Raw genomic sequence first — 6,697 nt, 5'->3', positions numbered from 1 at the left:
ATATGTACGTACATATTTTGTGTGTATGTGCACATACAGAATATACGGCACAATATATATATTTACATACTTACATATATACATATATTCATGCACGCATACGCACACACATACACACATATTAATATGTGTGCATATGTACATATATGTACACATACATTCATATACCATCCGAATGTTGCTATCTTACTGACAACAATTCATTTTCTGTAATTTCCAGTTGCATGCACTCCAAACACAGAAGTACGTTTTACGAATTTTGGTAACCTATATATCTGCTCACACTTTTACGTGAATGAGCTATAAGGTTTGTAGTTTCTAATATTTTCTTCGCATTAATCTATACTGAAATCTGTCTCCCCCCACCTTTTTTTAGCAAGCCTGTGATGATTTGTAGCTTTATTTCATATTGGCAATGTTACTTCTATCCTTATTCTCTTCGATGTAATTTCGCTTATTTATTTTATTGATCTAATGATAGATTTATCATACGAAAATACGTATATATATATAAATATATATATATATATATATCTTGAATCGATGGTAGATAATTGTTTTATATATTAGATTGTTTAGCTACATCATACACTTCACTTATATTTACTTATATTTATACATTGTAGTTTTTCGCACAGTAATCAATCAGTTTCCATCGAGAACTTTATGTCAGTGGTCTATTTCTGAACAAAATGATTATTGCTTTGTTTCCCTCTATTTTGAAGCGTATAATACACTTGTAAGTGATTAACAAATAATCACTTATTAGTTCTAAGTACTTTACCTTTATGAATTTTATATTCTTGTTTTTCTATTAACAATGTATACATTACATGTTAAATAAACTTAATTTTCACTTAGAAGCAAGCCATGGACTCCATGTCATTCCCTTTTTTATTCTTCTTTACATACTATTATTGTAAATATTGATCGATTGGATATAACTACTAGAGTAAACCGCTATTTTCACTACTATGTAAATTATCTGAACAAACAGGTTTTCACGGAAATCTTAAACAAAACGATGGCCTTTGAGATACTAAAACATGTCATTAACTCATACAATGAATGTATCCATTCATAAACACAAACTTATTATATAAATCACATATCCTCTTATTCCATCTTCATCTTGATGAGACATCAATTTTTCATATTTTTTCTCACTTAAAATTTTTTTTTGAACATGCCATCATCATTATTATAATCACTACTTCGATCTTTTATTGTGCTGTCACTCCATAATTGATCAGACCTGTTTCATCACCATGGGTGCGTAGTTCTGTTTTTGTGTTTTCAGTTTCCTTCAACATATACTACGTATATGTTCATGGTGCAATTTAGTGTTAATTTCACAGTAGTGTGTATATTTGTGACCCGCAAATATTGCATAATGCATCTGTACACAACGGCATTTTAATAAAATAGTAAGACAGATATAGTAGGGATCGTTTTTGTTTTCCGTCCGCACATACCGTTTATCTCTATTTCCTGATCGGTTATAATCTGGAGAATTTCTCGGTTGGTGGTGAAAGTAGCTGATCAGAAACCTGATATATTATTTATTATCATTATTGTCGCCAGGCCCTCACAGCCCTCTACCACCCACACAGGAAATGGGATCGGTGGATTTTCCGCTTTAGAAATGTATAGTGTTTTAGTGCCAGGGAAGTGTGACGACGTTCTCGGGGAGACTCTGGGCACCAACGAAAACGAATTGGCTAGTCTGTTATGTAGGCCTTTCTGGTCGGGAACCATCATGGATAATTTCCAGACATACTTGGCCTGGCAGTGCTACCGGGTGACGGGGTGCTGAGCTCTACAGGCACGGATGAGCTGTCAGGCGGGCAGTTTGACGAAACCGTTCTGCACACCCTCGTTCAATATCCGGGCATTGCTGACTTGTGGCATTGTTGAACTGCTACGGTCACATCTAGACGGGAAGACAAGAAACTACTAACATCTATGAACATGCACCACTCAAAAGCAGATATTGATAATATGTAACTACCTAGATGTAATGGTGCAAGAAGAATGATGCAGATATAACTGTAAATAGGACCTCCATAATAGCAATGAACCAGTACTTGTGTAGCACAGAGGACTGAATGCTGCGGCTCGTGTGCAAACACAAAAGGAGCACAAATCACATTTTATTATAATTATTATTGTTGTTGTTGATGTTATTGTTGTTGTTATTGTTATTATTATTATTATTATTCAGTAGTTTTATTTTTATAACGTGCTTTCACTTCACTACCGAGCGCAGCTCTGTGCGCCTTGGGTATGTGCTGTGGTTTGCTGTGGTGCTCTTATGTTTACTGTATTGAAAGTGTTTTGCGTAGAATGTGTGCAGTACCCAGTAGTGCAATTTTCTGTATGTTATATATATTTGTAAGTCCTGGTGTTTTTGTTATGTATTTGTCTGAATATTTTTTTATTATACCTAAGGCACCTACTATGATAGGAATTGTTTCTGTTTTTAGATTCCACATTCGAGTTATCTCTATTTCCAGGTCTTTGTATTTTGAAAGTTTTTCCATTTCTTTTAGAGAAACGTTGTCATCTGCTGGTATTGAAACATCAATTAGAAGGCATTTTTTTCCTTCATGATCTTTGACAACTATATCTGGTCTATTTGCCTTAATTTCTCTATCTGTGTGTATTGGCATATCCCAGAGTATGGTTGCTTTCTCGTTTTCTGTGACCTTTTCTGGCGTGTGTTTATACCATCTTTTTTCTGTTGCTATTCCATAATGTTGGCATAGCTTCCAGTGTATAACATTATGGAATATTATTATTATTATTATTATTATTATTATTATTATTATTATTATTATTATTATTATTATTATTATTATTATTATTATTAATGGCTGTAACTGACATAAATATGCATTCAATTATCTTGACTGTGAGTTTTGTGATATGATTTAGCATACCGTATGGCGTTTTCTGGAATACAATTTTTGCCATATGTTTTACTGATTCCATTTAATAATACTGGCTTAATCGGCAGTAGATGAAAGATCTAAAATTGTCATGTATGTATATGTGCATACACACATCAATATAAGTATAAATACGTAGATTCGTATGTATTCCTAACTATGTATGTATGTTTGTATGTATGTATGTATGTATGCATGCATGTATGTATACATATATTTCTCTGGTTGCCGACAACCGGGAAACCATGATCCATGTAGCTGTGTGTCACTTCGGAAACTTTATAAAATATTTTTTGCATCGCATTTCATTTTCTGCTTACTGTTTCCAAGACTGTGCTGCAGTAAAGAAACCATTTAGTCTCGTGCTTCAGTGCTGATTCTGTAATCCACTGCTTAGAATTACCTCCTTTTTCTTTGCTCCTGCACTTTCTACTAATCTATATATCATGTAGTAGCTTTATATTTCACCTTCCTCTTGTTATTTACGATGAAGGAGTAGTCGCCCTTCTCCCTCCTTCTCGTAGTTTCTATGCCATCTTCTATCTCTTATCTCGTATTTGTTTCGCTCATTAGACTCTGGCCATGCTGTCTCACCAGCCTGAGGAGCTTTTAGTCAAAGATATTAACTTTGTTACACTTATTCTATCGGTCAATTTTATTGAACTGCTAGGTTACGGAGACGTAAACGCACCAACACTAGTTGTCAATCGGTGATGACACATACACTCACACATACACGACGGCCTTCTTTCAGCTTACGTCAACGAAATCTGCTCATAAGTCTTTGGCAGCTTGAGCAGTGAGCAGTGAGACTACACTCGAAACCATGTAACTGGGAAGCAAACTTCTTGCTACACAACCATACTTGAGCCTATAATATTTGCAAAATATATTTTTATTACATCAGTAAATATATTATTATAAAACTGTAAATTCAGATATCCTCTCGCTCACTCAGTTGCATCTAAATAGCTTTGCTATATAATGTATTTCTTGTAGTTCTGCAGCTAAATATTACTTATGTATTTGAAAGTTCGTACTTAGTCTAATTACGTCACAGAATGTTACGTAGTGTGACATCAGTGGTGTATATTGTATTTGCTATGTGGTTGACTAGGCGCATTGATCCAAACAAAATATTTGAAACTCCTTTTACTGAGTCTATTTGTTGTGTGTAATAGGTTCATTGTATCTATTATCTGTTGGATATAGCGTAGATATACATACATGCAGCGTATTATAAACCCCACGTAACATGTCAGTTAAAGATCCAGTCCCATACGTCATGCTGGTTGAAGGAGTTAGCCCTGACCACAAAAAGTAAATAAACAAGAAAATGAAATGGAATAGTGATTGTTGTGTACACATTCTGTTTTGTAGTGGGACCTATTTAGATGTTAGGCGTGAAAACATATTTTTTCACCTCTAATCCGCGCGACATTTATACACAAATTAAAGAGAGTAGTACTCGTAGATTATAATGATTCATATCTGAACTATATTTTATTTTAAATACACGAAAGTAGTAGAATTCATAATATTGGCTAAATCTAAAAATGTGAAACCAACCTTGCATGAAAAAGTGGGTCAATTTCTTTGCCTTCAAAGCTTTAAAAGAAACCGAAGCTGTGTATTGAGCGCCTCCAATCTTACTTTCATTTGACTGTCATTTCGAGGTTTATTATATCTTGTCAGTTTTGTCATGTGTTATTGAAAATTTAATCTGTTTATTGTGTTTATTGGCTTTTTTCTAATCTATTCATTTTAGTGAAATTAAAATCCATCCTTGCTTCAAAATAGTTTTTTTTTAAAATTTTATTCTTGAATATTTGCCAGGGTCTTGTTCCCATGTGAGCAATAAGGAAAATTATAATTATTTTCATGACTGGCATTATCATTAGCAGTTAAATACATCCAAATGTTTTCAATGGTATTTATTCCGTTCAGTTTATAGAGAAAAGTTATTTTATTTGTCTAAGAAAATCTTTTGTATCACATGAGTTTGCACACAAGTACTCTCAAATTGAAACAAAGTACATTTTGATATATTCTACTTACATAAACGAAATCTTACAAGAAATACAAGGCAGTGTCGGAAAAATGCGATGGTTGATATAGCCAAGAACACGATCTCAACCAACAAGCGCCCCATGAACAAAATTTCAGGAATTAGAACTAAAGTATACTAAAAAACAAATCATAAAAAATTAAGTTCACACGATGAGCGCAGCTTAAACTACAAGCATTTAGATTTGAGGAATGTAGGAAAATAATCATAAGCGTATAATATAGTAAACATTAACAACGGTAGACAAATGAAAACATAGTTTGTTAAGAGTTGTGATATGTAGAGAAATATTTAGACGTGTCAAAATCAAAAAAAAAAAAGAAGGGGAAAATAGCATAGGAAATGTATGTCGTAGAAAAATCCAGGAAGAAAATAGCAACTTAGATGAGAGGTAGATGACACATCGATTTTTCAAGAGCGCAGCTAGAAGAAAATGAGACATGATCTAGTACATGGAAACAACGGGGTAATGCCGTTGGTAGGAGAGATTTGAAAGCTGAAAGGTGAAAGGAGTAAGCGAGGTATAGCATCAGAATAAGCTAAGTGAAGATAAGAGAAGCTAGTATAAGTTAAATCACTTGTGAATATGACAGGAAAAAAGGAACAAGTAAAAGAATGTAACACGTAGGAAATTAACAATTGAGAAATAAAAACGGAAAGTATAAAAAAAAGAGAAATACAACAGTCGGAGCAATGTTATTTCCCTGTACAAGACTGCAATCGCGTTACCTAAGATACACCAGCACATTATAAGACACAATATATGCTCCACCGATTTGGTTATTGAAGTGTCTGTAAAGAATGTTTCTGAGACTACATAAGTACATAAACACGCAAACGCACGTACGCATATATGTACTGTTTAAGACAATCCACCATAAGCTGCACAGCAGAGATTTTAAGAGAAGAACCTTCATTGAATCAAGTGTTTCGGCAAATAACTTAGAGATGTATCGAAACCATCATTTAAAAAATCTTTTAAGCTGCCTTACTCTGCATTCTGTCGACGTCCTAAATAGTTAATGTGCATCATGTTTGAGGTATCTCGTATATCATAACCACTTCCATCTGAGACACAAGTGGAGTGTGGAATAAGTAGTTTTGGTCCTTTGCCATTCCGTTAATAGCTCTAGTTTTTCTTGAGATAAACAGAATATTTACTGTCAATACATCTAATCAAAATTATTCTCGCTGCAAATTTATGGTAAGAATTTAGTTTCAAAGCCTGGGTCCTTTAATTTGATGGCTAAACTGCAATATTTTCCATTCTGATGTAACACAAGAGAGTCAGTTCAACCAATAACCATTTGTTCTATATCCCGCATATAAAGGCTTAGGATTATCTGGGCAATATTTTTACATGCTGAAAGGTGGGACACACGCACAATCAACTGCTGCATTCATTAAACAATCTTCGTATGAGTCAATTCGCTTAGCTGTACTGTGTATGAATATTTTACACCTTACCATGTACATTATTGATAGATTTTCTGTTTTCACTTCAATAGTCTTCAGTTTCAAGGTACAACTTCTACTCACAAAGCTTGTGGTCATAGTTCACACTTGCCAAAAGTGCAACTCACTGGGACTGAACACGAAACATGTGATTGGGAAATACTATTCTTCCCACACAGCCACGTATGTGTGTATGTGTATGTATATATATATATATATATAT

The 6,697-nt window shown here is 33.9% G+C and overlaps 1 protein-coding gene across 1 annotated transcript in view; it reads left to right on the top strand.

Moving 5' to 3' along the window:
• Window positions 1-217: 217 nt before the first annotated feature.
• The window catches only part of LOC106873299 (neuronal acetylcholine receptor subunit alpha-10), a 1,066,434-nt gene continuing 1,059,954 nt past the window's right edge, over window positions 218-6,697 (top strand). The window contains exon 1 of the mRNA XM_052975253.1: window positions 218-307. The gene's annotated coding sequence lies outside the window, so the exon portion shown is untranslated. The remainder of the gene's footprint in view (window positions 308-6,697) is intronic.

Source organism: Octopus bimaculoides, chromosome 1, assembly GCF_001194135.2.
Source record: "Octopus bimaculoides isolate UCB-OBI-ISO-001 chromosome 1, ASM119413v2, whole genome shotgun sequence".
Classification (NCBI taxonomy): Eukaryota; Metazoa; Mollusca; class Cephalopoda; order Octopoda; family Octopodidae; genus Octopus; species Octopus bimaculoides.
The sequence above is the reverse complement of the archived record's forward strand: the minus strand, read 5'-3'. Positions and strand labels throughout refer to the sequence as shown.